The following is a 20,073-nucleotide window of genomic DNA, read 5'->3' on the forward strand; positions in this document are numbered from 1 at the left end:
ACTGTCCTTTTTACTCAAAGGGCAGAGGGACACTTTCTATAGGATATGGTCCAAGTGGACGGAATATGTTAAGCCTGTTAGATCTGATTTTTTGTAAACACTGCTGCTGTTTACTAATTGTGCACAGATTTAAAAGTTTAAATGAATAGCATAAATAATTTGGAAGTAATTTGGTTTCCCCGCCACCCACACCTGAGTTCTGATGTTCTTGTAATAGAAAGTAAAAAATGGTAAATCCACGTAATGTACTTATGTCAATATATGTCAAACAATTGTAAAATTCAACATGCTTTCTCAATAAAAGTTAATATATATATATATATATAAAAAGAAAATACATGGTATTGAATCACAAAATTAGAAAGAAATGTACCTTTATATTCTAAAATAAAATTAGTATCTTACAGCCTCTTACATCTAATTTGGTTAAATTAATTAATTGCCATTATACAAGTTGTTTATTTAGGTTTGGAGCTCAAATTGGTTATTGATCAATTTTAGATGCTCACCTGATAATGCTTGATGAGATTCTCAGGATTTTCTGAGAGGTAGACAATTATCCTAGTCTGTAAGACTGTACATTTTAATATAAGTACAAGTTAGATGCTATATAAACTACCGGTCAAAAGTTTTTGGGTGGTAAGATTTTTTAATGTTTTTAAAATATGTCTCTTCTTCTCACCAAGGCTTCATTAGTTGACCCAAAATACAGCAAAAACTGTAATATTGTGAAACATTTTTACAATTTAAAAAGTAAACTTTTCTATTTTAAAATATTTTACATTTATTTCTGTGTTGGCAAAGCTGTATTTTCAGCATCATTACTCCAGTCTTCAGTGTCACATGATCCTTCAGAAATCATTCTAATATGATGTTTCCATGCTCAAGAAACATTTATGATTATTATCAATGTTGAAAAACCGTTGTGTACAATTTTTTTCAGGATATGACAAATAGAAAGTTCCAAAGAACAGCATTTATCTGAAATATAAAGATTTTGCAACATTATAAATGTCTATACTGTCACGTTTGATCAATATAATGCATACTTACTGAATAAAAGTTATAATTTATTTGATTTCTTAAAAAAAAAAAAAAAATCTAACTGACCCCAAACTTTTTAATTGCATCTTAAAATATATTAAAATAGAAAACGTTACTTTAAATTGTAAAACAAATTCACAATATTAGTGTCATGATTCTGCCCTCGTGTCCTTGATTTTCTCTAGTCTTGAGGCAGGATCATGACAGAATCATGATTTGTGTGCAAGCATATGGTCTTGTGTTTTGAGCCATGTGCTTGTGTTGTCTCGTTACGTTACCCCGCCCCCTTGTTATCCTCGTCTCGTCATTGTCTAGTCAGTTTCACCTGTCCTTGTCTAGTCAGCTTCACCTGTCTTTGCGTGCGTGCGTGCGTGTGTGCGTGCGTGTGTGTGTGTGTGTGTGTGTGTGTTAAAAATAATAGTTAAATGTTACAAATTAGTCAATTTATTAAATGCCTATACATATAAAAATGAGTCTATTAAATAATATTGATTAATTTAAAAATAAATAAAAAATAGGCTACATAAATACATGTATTAATTAATAAGTTAATTATGAAGACTTTTGTCCAGAGGTTTTGAATGAATCTCATTGAAAACAGTTTAACAGTCACTAGAATAGCCTAACAGTGTAGATCTACAATCTTTATTTGAAGCTAAACTTTTGTTTAAAGGGCATTTACTTATTTTGATAATTTCGAAGGTTTAATAGACAGTTGTTGTCATTTTGAATAATATTGTGCTTTTTTTTAATGATAAATCGTGCACACATATGGAGCTGTAGCCAATGTGTTTTCGAATTTAATATTTGTACGTTAACGTTACCAAAAGTAACCCGCCCCCAAGGCCTGGCCTCATCCCATTTCCCGCGATCCATAGGAATATGTAAATATGCAAAGAACAACTTATATGCATATAATAAATGACAACTACATTTACTTAAAAAAATACTCAAGTATAAGCTACGTGACAACTCATTAATGTAAAGTAGGAATTTCTCCGTGCGGGAGAGCGAGCCCCCTGAATTGTCCTCTTAATGCAATCTTATACGTGCAAATGCGATGCATGGTCATATCCCACAAAATAAACAATAAATACTCTGACTACTATAAACACTTAACCTTCTCGCTTAATAAATCAAATAATATGTTTTTGAATACTTGCTCACAGTCACTCATTTCATAGGCTATACATCAACTAATATGTAGGCTAGTCTACAAACGTTTTCATACGTTTTCGTCGTATAGTAACACGTTTCTAATTGTTGAAAATTCAAAGCAATTCTGAAATTCAGGTTAAAAGTTAATTTATTGACCAAAAATGCAATAAACGATTGTACAATTTGTACCTTAAGCTTACCTCTTTTCAGTGTCTTCATCACGTTGCGTTTCAGAATATCTTCACCCACTAACACAAGAAACAAGTACTGTAAGTGTGTATTAATGTTAAAACGTCAAAATCTAATATTTTACTAAGTTAATAGAAAGTTAAGCTTACCTTTTCACCATCTTCGTGTGCTTCACAAAATGGCTTCAATTTTTGTCTGGAAAGGCATCAGGGGAAATTGCATATCACGTGGCTCCTATAGTTACTTAAAATGTTATGCTAGATTTAGCCTACTTAATTTTGACGCAATTGTTATAGTTGATTTGACTTGTGTTTTTTTTTTCATTTTATTTATGCATACATTTAAGTTCACCTGGTAACTTATATTTTTGTGTTACACACACTATATATGTTAAGTAGAGGTTGAAAAGTTATGAATACTACGTTTTTTGTGTTTAATCTAATTACTTTTATAAGTAATGGTTGTTCAGCCAACGAAGCTTTTTTTAGAGTGTATAGTGGCGGTCAATAGCCAAGTATTTTAGGCTATTTGATTTTTTTTCATTTGGAGAAACGTTTGATTTTACCTACTCCAAAACAAAAAAAAATAATAATACAAAAGTCATTTTTAAATATATTTTTGTTGTAATAATTGTAAAAAAAAACTGCATCTAGCCTATTGTATATGTAGGCTACATTAAATCATTATCATCAAACCAAATAAAACACTCAATTTATTGGAGTCTTAATGGTTCATACTGGTGTCCAGTAGAACATGTAACCTTGCCAAAAGGTATTTTATTGGTCCTTATAATGGTATCCAATAGAAAAAACATGCCGCCAATAGAAGAAAGCAAATTACCAATAGAGACCTACTAGGACCATTACAGTTTCCATTAAAACCAATACAGACAAATAGACAAAACATGCCACCAATAGAAGAAAACAAATTACCAATAGAGACCCACTAGAACCATTACGGTTTCCATTAAAACCAATACAGTTTCCAATACAACCATTAAAACCATTAGCAATTCTGTAATGGTTTCTATTGTTTTTTTCAGCAGGGTGTTATTATCTTGTTCTGAGTTATGTTGAAGGGATATGGAAATATAGCTCTGTTGTGAATAGGCCCTATGCGATAATTACGGGCTACTGATATTATTATTTATAAATGTATAATTAAACTTTTTAAAATGTACAGTTTGGTGTTGTTTTGTTTTTAAAAGATATCCTAATACAACAAATGCATTAATCTCTCAATTGGGTATTTATCATTAAAGATATAGAGTTTGCAATCTAACGGTCAAAATGACCGCTTGTGGCAGTTCTAGTAGTTATGGAATTCTGGCACTTCTAGTGTTAACGTTAGTTAATACAAATCCAGCTGTTCATTGTTAGTTCAGGCAAAGAACGTATATTGACAAGAAGTGAAAGCCAATAGAACGTTCCATTGCAACACCAGCGCCCAGCAGCAGCCCTACGCGTCCGCCATTTTGGGGTGAAAGCGACTCGGCAGTCATATATTATACATATATTTAGTCCAGTGCAGAGGTCATTTTTAGGTTGAAATAATTAGGTGATTATTTTAATTCACAACAGTTAACGTTATATCCGTTAAAAAGAAGTTGCTACTAGGCTTTTCCCCCACATAACTTGAGACAGGGAAGTTCAAGGATTTAATTAATTATATTAATCTCTACATTAAGTTTGACAGGTAAGAAGAATAAAGTGATGTAAGTTCATAAAGTTATAACGTTAGACCGTTTCCCAGGAGGTACACATAACCTTACATACAAAAATAAGTTCAATGAAATAAATGAATTCAGCAAATAAATGTAATTGTACTAAAATGTAAATGTTGGACAATAAATATATAACAGCAATAGAATAGCTTTACAGTAAACTGTTTTTTTTGCAGTACTATTTTATATTAATGACCGTTAAAGCAAGCCTATGTAAACAAAAAAACACAGATAACGGACACACCAATGCATCATGTTAAGATCATCATGTTTGTAGCACGATCCAGGGGATTAAAACGTACAAAATATATTTCAGGCCTAGTGGAGTTGGTAACTAATAATAGTAGTAAATGTGTAAAGTTGCATAAAAATGCAAGAAAAACTACCTAAAAAACTGTTATCTGTGCTGTTGCCCAGTAACTCCAGTTGGAATTTTCACCCCAAAATGGCGGCCGCGCCACCTAGTGGCTGTTACCAGAAAAGCATCGGAGTTTCGCCTCTTGTTCTTCTATACTCTTTGGTTCAGGTTAGTTCACAGTGCATTAACTAATGTTAACAAGATTTTAATAAAGTATTTGTAAATGTTGAAATTAACATTAACAAAGATTAACAAATGCTGAAGGAGTATTGTTCATTCTTAGTTAATGTTAACTACATTAGTTAACATTAACTAAGAATGAACAATACTCCTTCAGCATTTGTATAATGCTGCTGCTCCATCTATTGGATAACAGTGGTATTACAGACTATATACAGTTGAAATAAATGAATGGAAATTTGGTTTTCACTTATATCTCGGGAACGAGATAATGAAAAAATTATCTAAAGATTGGGGGCGTTCCCGAGCCCCGCGACGATAGATTTGGATCAAGAACCCCGAGAGAACCTTACCATCAAAATTTGAGCGTGCAGCGACTTTCTGTTTTCGAGTTATGAGTGAATTTGTCCTTGGGGGGCGTGGCCCAACGTTATACTTTCGTTTTCAGCCTTCCTGTGACACAATTGTAAATAGTAATAAATAAAATAAATAAATGCAGTCCATAATACTCCAATAGATGAATTTGGACAAAATGTGATTGTAAATGTTGAAATAATGATTTTAGAAATTCTAAATATGAATTATAAAACAATATTAGGGAGTAGTATGATGAAATGACTGCAAGGGGCAGTAAAATACCACTTTGGTATTTTTTTAATAAAAAAATAGCTTTAAGCATTTGTTTGTTAGCCAATGCTGAAAGCTGATTAAAAAAAAGATTAAAAATGTCGGTAACACTTTACAATAAGGTTAATTTATTAAACATTAATGTATTAATTAACATTAACTAACCATGAGCAATACATTTGTTACTGTTTTTGTTCATCTTTGTTAACGTTAGTTAATACAAATCCAGCTGTTCATTGTTAGTTCATGTTAGTTCACAGTGCATTAACTAATGTTAACAAGATTTAAATAAAGTATTTGTAAATGTTGAAATTAACATTAACAAAGATTAACAAATGCTGAAGGAGTATTGTTCATTCTTAGTTAATGTTAACTACATTAGTTAGCATTAACTAAGAATGAACAATACTCCTTCAGCATTTGTATAATACTGCTGCTCCATCTATTGGACAACAGTGGTATTACAGACTATAAACAGTTGTATAAATAAAAACTTTCGTTTTCAGCCTTCCTGTGACACAATTGTAAAGAGTAATAAATAAAATAAATAAATGCAGTCCATAATACTCCAATAGATGCATTTTTACAAAATGTGATAGTAAATGTTAAAATAATGATTTTAGAAAGTCTAAATATGAACTATAACAATATTAGGGAGTAGTATGATGAAAATGACAGCAGGGGGCAGTAAAATATCACTTATTGGCTGTTAGCCATGCTTGACCTTTTTTTAAGAAGCTATGAGCATTCATTGAAAAGATATTGGCTTTCGGTCAAGGCTACATATTGAAGTGACCCTATTATAGTCATCCAAATGTTATACATTACAAGTTATACATTTTCTGATAATTATTGTTCTAGAGAGTACAGAGCAATAGATGAATTTGGACAAAATGTGATTGTAAATGTTAAAATAATGATTTAATAAAGTCTAAATTTCAATTATATATAACAATTTTAGGGAGTAGTATGATGAAATGACAGCAGGGGGCAGTAAAATACCACTTATTGGCTGTTATAGCCATCCAAAATGTTATAGCCATCCAATTTACACTATTACAGCCATTCAAATGAAGAAATTACACCTTTTCTGATAATTATTGATCTAGAGAGTCCAGATAATTGTACTGCACTGGTTTTAAACATTAAGATATGAAAATTTTACGATCATAGATGGAAAAGACCATTTACAGCCAATACAGGCAATTTACCATAGGAAATATATGGTTTTAAAGCTTTTTAACAGTTATAGCGCCACCTATGGTCCGATCTCCATGAAACTTCGCATGCTTCCTCACCATGGTATGACACATATGCTCATCAATTTTTGTCAAGTTCTGAGTTTTCTTTTATGATTTATAGGCTTTTGAGTGTATTTTGACACGCCCCTTTTCTAAATGACCCTGTTACAGTGAACCAAAGGGCAAAGTTCAACTTTTTTTTGATAATTATTGATCTAGAGAGTCCAGAGAATTGTCCTAGACTGGTCTGGTTTTGATCGGGCGAAAAACCAGGGACTAGTTCGCAAAAGTAGGTTTTTAACATATTCGTGAATATTTAATGAACGATTTGATTGACAGCAATGGTTCTAGAGGCAAAGTTGTTCAGCCTGAGGAGATCTATCAAATGATATGCATATTTTGGGGATGTGTGCAACACCACCTGATTACAGAGCCGTAAAACTTGTTAGCGCCAACTAGTGGCCAATTTCTTTCAAAACTCTTACAGACCTCTTGGGCCATGAGGCAAACATGCCCATCGAGTTTCGTTCCGATTGGCCTCCGTTAACCTCGTCTAATAGGTGCTCAAATTCATTGGCCGATGGCGGCCATGTTTTTTGAGTTACGCCAATTTCCTCATACACATACATGGCACCTTGGACCAAGACACTGCATACCAATTTTTAAGTCAATCTGACTAACGGTCAGGTGGTCATAGCCCCATTTAGGTTTTTTGTGTGCTATAGCGCCACCTAGTGTTAGGTCGACGCGATTTTTTTACTATGACCTCAGATTGAACTCATACACATGTGTTCCAAGTTTGGTGAAGATATCTCATTTACTTCTCGAGTTATAGCCATTTTAGTAAAATAGGCTCCTCCCACAACGATCATTTTACTCCCCCTAGCAACCGTGAATCGAAAATTCAACTTTTTTTCAATGATTATTGATATTCAGACTCCAGAGAACATGTATGCATTTGTCTGGTTTTGATCGGGCGAAAAACCAGGGACTAGTTCGCAAAAGTAGGTTTTTGACAAAATTCAAAATGGCGGAAAAATTTGCATACCGGAAATGAAATCGGAGATATACGTTTTGTTCTTCAGGCCTCCAGCTTTCCAATGATATAAGACACTTGAGTCTACGACATACGGTTTAGGAGTTATGAGCAGTTTCGCGCAATTGATTGCTGTAGCGCCACCTATAGGCCAATCGGGGTCATACTTTCTGAGGCTCTCCTCGATTTTTGTACTACCATCTGACAAAGTTTCAGAGCTCCAGCACTTACGGTTTGTTCTGCACGATGCGTTTTACGGCAGAAGAATAATAATAATAATAATAATAATAATAATTAAAGCTGCTAGCAGCATTTAGCGGTGTTCAAGCAGTTAAGGCCTTTAAGGCCGTTAAGCACAAAAGCATCAAAAGACATTAAGTTTTATGTAGCAAGCATTTAAACATTGACATCATAGATGGAATAGACCATGTTTTAGCATGATTTACCATGATATACCAAATTTAGTGTGATTTTTCATGATCTACCATGTTCCAGTATGATTTACCATGAATCTAGCATGATTTACCACAGTTTACCATGATTTCCCATGTTATAGGATGATTTACCATGATATACCACATTCTAGAATGATTTACCAGGATTGTAGCATGATTTACCATGATTCATCACATTGCTAGCATGATTTGCCATGATCCACCATGTAATAGTATTTTTTACTATGATTTACCATGTTTCTATCGTGATTTACCATGATTTACCACATTGCTGCATTGATGTGAAGGGCCAATAAAAATGAAGTGATAAACTCTGACAAAAAATGATTGTGTTATAATAGTTAACATGGAAAAACTGGTTTGCTTTAGTGCTTTGATTTACTGTTGAAAATCAAGTGTGTCAAAATGAGAGTGAGACAATAAGTGGTCTTCTACTGCCCTCTGCTGGCCATTCTACTTATTAATAAAGTGTTTTCACAGGTGCTTTTACACTCATATGTAGACATTTGATCACACACACACACACACACATACACACAAAGTCATTATATAAATATATTTTAATGGTCTATAAGCATTTAATGTCTTTGCAAGCTATTAATCAGATTATTCAGCATTTATTCAGAAACCTAGGACTACACACACACATTCTGTTGTAGATACAGATATTTGAACTATGTGATGGAAAAAAGAAATGTTTACTGCAATTGTCCTTCAGGATTCATATTTCTCAATGTACTACAATAGTCAGTTTACCATGGTTTGTCTTAGTTTACCTTGATGTTACCTTGTTGTGACCGAATGTTACACAATAATTTATCATGATATACCACATTCTAGAATGATTCAGCAGGATTGTAGCATGATTTACTATGATTTACCACGTTGTTAGCAATTATGTGAAGCTTCAGAACAGTAAAGTGAATTGAAAGACAAAATATGATTGTGTTATTATAGTAATTGTCACATAAGGTTATTTTTTAGTGTCTGAATATATGAATGCAAAAGCACATGTGAAAAGACTATTAATAAGTATAATGTCCAGCAGAGGGTAGTAGAAGACCACTTATTGCTATAGTACCACTTTTATTTTGAACTACTTGGTTTAATCAGTATCAGGGTTTCCGCGGGGTCATAAAAAGTCATAAAAACGTCCGGCTTTTCCATACAAGGTCATAAATTACATTTAGCCACATCTTAAATTGATATGCTCATTCATTCATTATCGCGATATAATGTTTTCTCTATAAAACGATATCAAGAGTTCGATAAATGTTAGATCATGTTTATGCGCCAAAAGCGGAACGAAACTCATTTGAACCGCGCGCGCCTCACGGAGCGTTTATCCGCTCGGCTCAAAGTCCAAACGGCAGCGTAGCGCGATCAAGCTCACTAGAGCAGACACGTTCTTTTACTGTCTATGGTTAACTTTGATCAGTCTCGATCACGAGATCCAGTGAGAAGCACTTGAATTCAGCGAAGAACACAAATGTCTCAGTGATTTAAACCAGTTTAAAGGCAGATGAAACAGCGCTGACGAACAGGAGAAACACTGTGCGCAACTATACAGTCAGAAAGCTTTTCCATCTACACATTTACATCCTTTACCATGGTTTTACTGTAACGTTAGCCTAGTAATATTAACTGCACCATGAAATGTGGGATACATATTGAATTGTATTATATTATTAATGTAGACAATGTATTAAAGGACTAATGGAATATAATTACAGTATTTATGTATTTAGGCTATAGCCTACTGTTTTTCATACATTTCATAAAGATACGTGCCATCAAAGCCAGGCAACACAAACCTGTTTCAAGACTTGAAACAATATCCCCCATTAGCACATGCAGAAACTAAGAAATTAATTTTGAAATAAAGATATTATTTTTGTTAAGGAAAAAATACAAATGTTTGAATGTTCTACCTCAGATTTGTGAAATGTTCACCTGTTTGGCAAGTGTTTGTCATGATATGTTTTGACAATAAAGAGTAGTTTAAAACCACAATTAACGCTCTGGTTTCTACAACTTTCAGTTAGGAACAAAAATCTGCCTTCAAAGTTCAAAGAAATAAAGAATTGACATTTATCGTCATAATTATCGATATTGACTGATATTATCGTGATAAGTGTTGTGTTGTTCCTGTGTTATTGATACTTAGGAAAAGGGAGCCTTCAGTTTGTTACTCTTAAGAAAATGGAACCTTTAAATAATTAAACTTATTACTTTTAATGAAAGTCAATAAAAAAAGACTTTTGAAAGGAAGTTATTTTTCGTAATTCGAGTAGGTCATAAATTTAAATAATATTGGTCATAAAAAGGTCTTAAAAGGTCTTAAATTTGACTGACTAAACCCTGCAGAAACCCTGAGTATTGTGCACTAAAGCAAACCAGTCTTTCAATGTGAATACCATTATGCATGCTTACACACACACACAAACACACAATTGTGGGTTATGATATTGTGAAAATCTCTTTTTGTGGTCCTTAAGCATTTCAGATATTTATTTGTGATGTAAAAATATTAAACTTTCTAATAAATCATTATTTAATATTATATTATAAGCATTTGTTTGTTAGCCATTGCTGAAAACTGGTTAAAAAAGATTAAAAATATCTAATGCTGTTGCTCCCTCTAGTGGACAACAGCGGTTTTACAGCCTACATAAACGGTTGAAATGAATGACAGGAAATTCGTTTTTTTTTTTTACTTATATCTCGGGAACGAGAAAGTGAAAAAATCTGAAACTCAGAACTTAGATAGGGTTAGAGGAGCCCTCTTGAACAAGACCATTCCCGTGTTGCTGAGTGATTGCTGTCGGGAGTAATGTCCGTTTAAATGCATATCTTTGTGGGCTTATATCTCGGGAATGCCCAGGCCAAATCGCACCAAACTCGAATCGAAGCTAGATGAGGACGAGCCCTTTCCAACAAGCTCTTCCACAAGGATCTAGATGGTCTGGATCAAGAGTTACAGCCGTTTCAAGTTGGGGTTCTCACAGATTAGCGATCCGCGGGGGGGCGCTCCCGAGCCCCGCGACGAAAGATTTGGATCAAGATCCCCGAGAGGACCTTACCATCAAAATTTCAGCGGGCAGAGACTTTCCGTTTTCGAGTTATGAGTGAATTCGTGCTTGGGGGGGCGTGGCCCAATGTTTTACTTTCGTTTTGAGGCTTCCTGTGACAATTAATTATAGAGGCAAATTTTGTCTGATTTGTCTGAAATTTTTCAATGCCGTACAGAGTGATATTACACATGTTCTTGACCTTTTTTAAAGAAGATCTGAGCATTCATTTAAGAGATCAGCATTTACAGCCAATACAGGCAATTTGCCATAGGAAATGTATGGTTTTAAAGCTTTTTGACAGTTATAGCGCCAACTATGGTCCGATCTCCATGAAACTTTGCATGCTTCTTCACCATGTTATGACACATATGCTCACCAATTTTTGTTTAGTTCTGAGTTTTTATTTATGATTTATAGGCTTTTGTGTGTATTTGACACGCCCCTTTTCTAAATGACCCTGTTATAGCCATACGAAAAATGCAAAAGTTCAACTTTTTTTCAATGATTATTGATCTAGAGAGTCCAGAGAATTGTCCTAGACTGGTCTGGTTCCAATCGGGCAAAAATCCAGGGACTAGTTCGCAAAAGTAGGTTTTTAACATATTCGTGAATATTTAATGAACGATTTGATTGACAGCAATGGTTCTAGAGGGAAAGTTGTTCATCCTGAGGAGATCTATCAAATGATATGCATATTTTCGGGATGTGTGCAACACCACGTGATTACAGAGCCGTAAAACTCGTTAGCGCCAACTAGTGGCCAATTTCTTTCAAAACTCTTACAGACCTCTTGGGCCATGAGTCAAACATGTCCGTCGAGTTTCGTTCCGATTGGCCTCCGTTAACCTCGTGTAATAGGTGCTCAAATTCATTGGCCGATGGCGGCCATGTTTTTTGAGTTACGCCAATTTCCTCATACACATACATGGCACCTTGGACCAAGACACTGCATACCAATTTTTAAGTCAATCGGACTAACGGTCAGGTGGTCATAGCCCGATTTAGGTTTTTTGTGTGTTATAGCGCCACCTAGTGTTAGGTCGACGCGATTTTTTTACTGTGACCTCAGATTGAACTCATACACATGTGTTCCAAGATTGGTGAAGATATCTCATTTACTTCTCGAGTTATAGCCATATTAGTAAAATAGGCTCCTCCCACAACGATCATTTTACTCCCCCTAGCGACCGTGAATCGAAAATTCAACTTTTTTTCAATGATTATTGATATTCAGACTCCAGAGAACATGTATGCATTTGTCTGGTTTTGATCGGGCGAAAAACCAGGGACTAGTTCGCAAAAGTAGGTTTTTGACAAAATTCAAAATGGCGGAAAAATTTGCATACCGGAAATGAAATCGGAGATATACGTTTTGTTCTTCAGGCCTCCAGCTTTCCAATGATATAAGACACTTGAGTCTACGACATACGGTTTAGGAGTTATGAGCAGTTTCGCGCAATTGATTGCTGTAGCGCCACCTATAGGCCAATCGGGGTCATACTTTCTGAGGCTCTCCTCGATTTTTGTACTACCCTCTGACAAAGTTTCAGAGCTCCAGCACTTACGGTTTGTTCTGCACGATGCGTTTTACGGCAGAAGAATAATAATAATAATAATAATAATAATAATAATAAAAATCAGTACAAATACAATAGGTTTTCAGCACTTCGTGCTTGAACACCTAATAATAAAAATCAGTACAAATACAATAGGTTTTCAGCACTTCGTGCTTGAACACCTAATAAAAATCAGTACAGATACAATAGGTTTTCAGCACTTCGTGCTTGAACACCTAAAAAAGAGAGAGAGAGAGAGAGAGAGAGAGAGAGAGAGAGAGAGAGAGAGAGAGAGAGAGAGAGAGAGAGAGAGAGAGAGAGAGAGAGGGAGGGAGGGGGGGGGGGGGGGGGGGTCGTATGACATATCTCTACTGACACATGCTGGTGCCTATCAAACCAGTGGCTTGAGGACAACTGCACTATTGCACTATTATTTAAGAAGCTTTCAAATGCTGTTTAAGCATATGGCTTGCTTCATCAATCCCAAACCATTAACAGTATTGACAAATGATTATCAATTTAAGAAGAAAAAAAATCTAAATTAATCTAAATTCACTTTCTGCAGTCTTCTAATTGCATATTAGACAGCTCTCCACATCCAACAGCAAAACCGAACAATCCTTGAGTGTTTCAGTCTGTGAGGAAATTTATGTAAGTTTATAGAATATCAGCATAATCAGACGATACATTGCCTAGTATAGCAAGGGAAGGCCAGTGTGAAAACCCTATTCCAGAATTGGTTGGTTATTTCTGTCCAGGCACTTTAACAGTCACATGCTCATGCAAGCAAGTTCCTTACAAACCAGCCAAATTATCAAGTTTCAAATATATTTTAAATTTATATTTTATATTGTTATAATAATATTCACTCTATTAGAGGTATGTAAGGTTCAGTATATAATGCATTAAATTACAAATTATTAAAAATGTCTTTAATTAAATAACATTAGATAACAGTAGAATAATATTTATCAGTGGAGAGCTGAAGAAAAAGAAAAACACAAACAGATATAGACAAAGACAGCCACCGAGGGACAGATTTGGAGAAGATTTGTCTTACGTGCCTATCTTGCTTGGTGTCTGCTGAGTCTGGTCGGTTCCGTCAAGGAGCCAGTGCCCCACCACTCTGCCTGCTCAGCACCCTGGACTTGAATTCCACTTAACATACAGGAGGTCCCACACCTCTCCCTCCTCCTCCTCCTCTCCCGTCTCCTCCTCTTCTTCAGCACTTTTTTTCCTTCAGTTTACAAGGAATCAAAAAGTTCCTGCTTTAAGTTCTCTGGGTTCTAGTGAGAACCTGTGGTAGAAAAGCATTAGTCCACTTGAGGATGTTGTCGTGTTCAGATATGGGGAGTTGCTCTCTCATGTCAAAATGTACTGATAGAACCATAATTTAAGTGTCCAGAGAGATCTACGCTTGCTTGGTGGGGCTCTGGATGCTTGATAACACTTTCTGTTTCTCCACAATGGATCCATGAACACAAATAGCTTCCGTTGTAGTACAGACATCACACATGGACATCCAGAGTAAAAACATTTTTTTTACCCATATTATAAGTCAAGTCACCTTTATTTGTATAATGCAACAAAGTTTGTTTTGGCTGTCCAGCAAATCTAGAAGAAGTGTCATAGTCCAGCTTAAGTAAGTTCAGTGATGGTTCATTTCTGTTGTAAAAAAGTTATTCATTTAGTTAATTTATCTATAGAGGGTTTTCACGACGCGTCATCAATCCGGAAGTCGGCCATTTTGGAGGCACTGAACATAAACAATGCCACTGAACTGAACGGACTCGCAAATTTGGCTGATTATTGCTGCTGAAAAATGGTCTAGTTTTGGTCTGTACTAATCGGTCGCATCGGGAAAAAACATTTCGAATTCTATAGACTGCCAAAAGTTAAAGAGAAGAGTGCAAAAAACTGATGAAAGAAGGCGTTTGTGGTTGAGAGAGGCACAGCATCAGCTCATCAACCACATGTGTAAATGAAGCGTTGACTGGCTAAAATGTTGACGTAGTTAACTATGGCTACATTCACACTGTCAATCCAAATCCGATTATCTTTGTATCCGATTGGAATCTGATCTAAAATTATGTCCACACTGTGTATCGCAACTGTTCAGATCCGATTTGTGTGTCCATGCAGCTCTTGGGCAATATGGCACTGACATTGCGTTGATGGAGGGGTTTGCATTTGCAATAGAGATGTTGTCTTATTTAAATTTTACAACATGGAAATGTGTAGCCACCGCGCAGGACTATACTGCGTATTGAGCTGCAGAACTGTAGGAGGCTGTTATGTACAGCTTTTTTTACGTGCTCTTGTCTACGCCGGTTTCAAAATATGTTTCAGAAATAATAATTTTCTGCTCGTCCGGCACTTTGCAACAACACAGCATTGTTTCGGCAGCGACTTGCAGCATGTTTCCTCTATCAACGTCTGACGTTTACATTTTACGTGGCGTGAGAGTCACATACCACCCGAAATCCGATCGTTCAGACTGAAGCCGATGTCCTGATATGTGAATAGGATTTCAAACCACATATGGATGTTGCTTGAAATGGATTTCACGTGCTTTTTTGGACTGACAATCTGAACGTAGCCTATGTCGGGATAAGAAATAGAAGAAAGAATTGAAGTACGGGCTAGAGAAGCTAGCTCGTTCGGACCTTTACCACATATTAACTTTAGTTTGTCAAAATTTTGCGCTCTCTCCTGCTTACTAAGTCCATCTCTATATGATTTCGCACCTACCACGTGTTTTTTCCGTGTTTTTTTAGTGTAACAATGTGTTCAGTACATAAACAGTGCAATCCATGCTGTTGTTTACATCCGAGTGCCTCCATAATGGCCGAGCATCCAGGTTACCGCTCAGAACGTGACGTCGGTGAAAACCTTCTATAGACCTTATGTAGCACCGCCCCTTTACAGCGCTGCGCTCGTTGTCTTTTGTCTTCCAGTTTGTATTTTCACTAGCCTGGCTAACGTCAGACCACGTCTCATTGACATTGAGACGTGGTCTGGGAACCACGTTCATTTTCTCGTATTTGAGGCGTGGTTTACGAATGCCCAGAGCCGTTTATTGGGTGCTACAAATGTCTATCAAATGTGCGCCTGTACGTAGCTCATAGCCAATCGTTTCAATTATACCAGATGAAGTATGCAGAGCGTGTGGTGGCAATTTTAATGATATTCATTGATCTTTAGTTAAATATAGATGATTCAAAGAATGTCACATGTGTGTCTCTCACGTGTAGTGAGAGAGGATTCTGTTTATGTACCTGGGGAGGCAGAAGAGGGAGACACTCTAGAGAACAGACGAACAAGGACCTCTGACCTAGATGTCAGAAGGCCACTTAGTGCAGGGGAGCTTAGTGGGCCAACTAGTGACGTCTATGGAAAACTACTGGGAGGAAGGCTCTGGGGGGAAGAAGGCCTTGAAACTAAGATAAAAGCTAGTTCAGTCTGTCTGGGGGTGTGTCACTCTTCTGCACAGGGTAACAACTGTGTATTAGACTGCTCCTATTCTTGCAAGAATAAATACTTCTATTTTATATAATTTGACTCTGAGTGCCTCTTACGCAGTGATGTTTGTTTGAGATGAATTTTTGCCACAACAAGCGAAAGAAATTAGACGAGGAAAAAAACGATGTTTGATCCATAGGTATAAACAAACTGCTTCAGTGTGTCGCATAGACGTCGTCATCGTCTTGCTGCTCCCTCCCCGTTCTGTGATTGGTCTCCTCGCTGAGGAGAAAATTTGGTCCATGGTATCCAGACTGCCTAGCAGCGTGAATAAAATCGCGCTGCGCAAAGGCAGTATGGGGAAACCCAGACTATATTTTCACTGCGATCTTACGTATTTATGAATGAACAGCTCGTTTCAAAATCTTCCCGGTCTACTGACATTTGTTAAGACATCTGCTTTAAACATTACAATGCTCTTGATAACTTTCGTTAACTTTACAATAAGTAAATCCACTTCACCAATTAATTACTCCTCGACAGCGATGCCATTGAAATACACAGAGCGATATTCTAAAGAATATTGTCTGCGCGCTTGTTTCTCAGGCGCATAAGGTCTATACAACAGCTCTGGAGAAAACAGTGATGTCATCGTCCAGCTCAGTTCAGTTATGGTGAATGCAGTGCCAATGCAGGCTGATCAATAATGTTGAATAAGACCTATCCATTTGTTAAATGTTGATCTGAAAATTTTTACACACATTTTAGCCAATCGCCTGCAAAGGGTGCTACCAAACATTATTCACCCCAACCAAGTGGGTTTTATGAATAATAGAGTTTCATCTGAGAATGTAAGATTATTGTTCCATCTTATTTGGATGTGCCAATCCAAAAATATTCCAATCACAGCTATTTCGCTCGACGCAGAGAAATACTTTGACAAGGTGGAGCGGCAATTTCTGTTCGCTACCTTGTCACATTTTGGCTTTGGGCAAAACTTTATGTCATGGGTTCAAATACTATACAAAGAACCCAAGGCAACCAATGGAGTAGTATCACAAAATTTTCAAATTATCTCACAATTTACAGAAATATTCTTCATTATGGTATAACCCAGCAATTCAAATTGGTAAAAAGATGCCTGGTCATACAAAAATGTAATTAAGTGTTAGAATCTTGTAGGAAGAGACAACTTTTGGAAGTTTTTACAGCTGCGTTATTGTATATTGTCTAAAATTGGCCCTGTGGTTGACAACCCTATTATAAGATACCTTAAAAAAAAAAAAAGAATCTAGTAAATCCTCACAATTATAAAAAATGGTAAACTCCTTCAGGAGCAGTGACTTGGGAAATTTAAGAACCATATGGCAGAGGGACATTGGTGTAGAAATTGACTCAGAAAAATGGTCAAGCATTTTGGTGGGGTGTGGTGAATATATAAAAGCAGCAAGGGGGGAGTTCACTCAATATAAGATTCTCCACAGATATACCACACTCCGGTAAGAGTGTTTTCATCAGTTTTCAGTATGAAACTGATGAAAGACAATTTATGTTGGAAATGACAGCTGGAAACCGGTACCCTTTTACACTGTATTTTGGAATGTAGCCTAGTCTTGATAAACCATTCTGGAAACAAGTTATGGATGTTTTAAGTTGCTGGCATGGCTCCAAAATATCTTTAACTCTTAAACTAAACCTAATGCTTCAAAGCGTGTATTTTCTGTTATTATGGTATGTATTACAAAGGCTAGTAGGATTATTTGAGACACTGCAAGACAATGAAAGCCCCAGAATTGAAAGAGTGGGCCAGAGCAATGGTAGAAATTGCATCTTGTGAATCTATGCTCAACCTAGTAAATGATGTCAGAAAGGAGGGGTTGTCTCCTTGGGAAGAGTTCTGGACACATATTACAGTAAGGTCTCAAAATGAATAGAACCACTGTGTGTTTTGTTTTGTCTTGTATGGTATTTTATTTCATGATCAAAATGTGCCTGTAAGAACATGTAACCCTTTTTTTTATCGTAATGTTGTTGTACTGTCACCTATCAACCTTCCAAAAGAAGCAATAAAAAAAACTTAAATTCAAAAAATAATGTTGAATATTAAGTGTCCCCAACTAAGCAAGTTAGTATTACATACAACAGGGACTTCAAGCGACGAGAATACTTTTTGTGAGCAAAAACAAACAAAAATAACGACTTTATTTCAACTATTCATTTCCTTCTCTTTGGGCCTCTAGTCAGTTAACGTAGAGTGATTCCGTAGAGCTACGTCACACGTAGGCTCACTATTGGCCGACGCTGGTCATGTGCGTGATGCGTGTGACGTACAACAACAGAAGCTTACGCTATTACACTAGTGAACTGACTCGAGGCCCACAGAGAAGGAAATGAATAATTGAAATAAAGTCGTTATTTTTGGGGGTTTTGCGCACAAAAAGTATTCTCGTCGCTTGATAAACTTAAGATTGAGCCACTGTAGTCACTTGGACTATTTTAACGATGTCTTTAATAACTTTTCGAGGCCGGCAAGTTCAATCCCTGAAGAAGCCCATGGACTAGTATGGAGGAGTGATCCAGCTCTCAGATTTCATCAAAAATATCTTAATTCGTGTTCCGAAGATGAACGAAGGTCTTACGGGGTTGGAACAACATGAGGGTGAGTATACTGACAGAATTTTCATTTTTGGGTGAACTAACCCTTTAAGAGCAAAGTAATGGGGCACTGCAAATAAGCACAATCTGCTGTGACACAGCCCTAATATAGGGAAGGGGGAAAAATTATTCTGGGCCCTGAAGCTGAACTTTCACAAAAAAATTTTATCTGATCTCTTTTTGAGATCTGAGACTCTTTTTGTTAGTGAATAGAAAAGACTAAACAATATATCCATCAAGCAACTAAATAATTCAGCCCTCTCGATAAACTGTGAAATATACATGCAGTATCTCTCACACATTCTTCTTGAGACACATTACTGTAAGGCAACAGAAAAACTAAAATATCTATCAAGTTAGGAGTATAAAATGATCTAATAAAATGAATCAACTAAAGACAATTATTGCTTTTTTATATTGCAACAGATTTCATCAGTATTCCAGAAGAGCTCAACAAATCATCCATAGCAGTGGAATACATGAATTTATGTTGTCTAAACTGCATAACCCTAAAACGTATGCGACTTAAGGAGTCAAAATCCAGGTCCAGGCATGTACACATGTATTTAGTGATTTCCAATATCATACAAATTCACCAAGTCACAGTGAGACTAATGGAGTGCATTCATTCCTCTCCCTCAATAGGGAATCTGCAGTGTCTGGAAAGCCATCAGCTCTCCTGCTCTCTCTAGAAGGAATGGTATTCACTGTTTATGTCTAAATGTTAAACTAGCATTTGTGTCCTGGAAGCCAAACACAACAGTGTGGTGGCTGTTTTCCATGCTCTGTAGGCCATATTTTCTCCTCCTGCATGCTCCTTGCACAGTCTCATTGCCATTTATGTCTCATTACGCATACACAAGCATGAACAGAGATAAAAAGATATGATTGGGGATATGATTAATTATACAGTAATTATCACCTAGTTGTTTGCACCATGTGACTAAATTTTACTCCATATGACCTATGTACTGTATATATATGCATAAAATGCATTTGCTCATTGTCTTTCATATTGCAATATTGATTGTAGAATTTTGCTTGTTTATAGCCTCTAAATTCGAATCATAAACACAGTCTCTTGAAACCAGAAATGATACATCATAAATAGTTATCAGTGTGGGGGGTAACGCATTACAAGTATCTTGAGATACGTAATCAGATTACTCTTTTCTAGTAATTAGTAAAGTAACGTACTTTTAAATTTACAACAAAATATCTGAGTTACTTTTGCAAATAAGTAATGCAAGTTACTTTGTTTGACCGATACCTCTCCTGTCCCAATGTTAAGAGAAATTGGGAGAGGTGCAGAGTC

At 36.0% G+C, this 20,073-nt stretch overlaps 1 protein-coding gene across 1 annotated transcript in view; it reads right to left on the minus strand.

Moving 5' to 3' along the window:
• Positions 1–13,989, minus strand: part of synpo2b (synaptopodin 2b) — a 53,662-nt gene extending 39,673 nt beyond the window's left edge. The window contains exon 1 of the mRNA XM_056265113.1: positions 13,702–13,989. The gene's annotated coding sequence lies outside the window, so the exon portion shown is untranslated. The remainder of the gene's footprint in view (positions 1–13,701) is intronic.
• Positions 13,990–20,073: the final 6,084 nt, after the last annotated feature.

Source organism: Rhinichthys klamathensis, unplaced genomic scaffold (genome assembly GCF_029890125.1).
Source record: "Rhinichthys klamathensis goyatoka isolate OS25496 unplaced genomic scaffold, OSU_Roscu_1.1 h1tg000229l_1, whole genome shotgun sequence".
NCBI classification, from domain to species: Eukaryota; Metazoa; Chordata; class Actinopteri; order Cypriniformes; family Leuciscidae; genus Rhinichthys; species Rhinichthys klamathensis.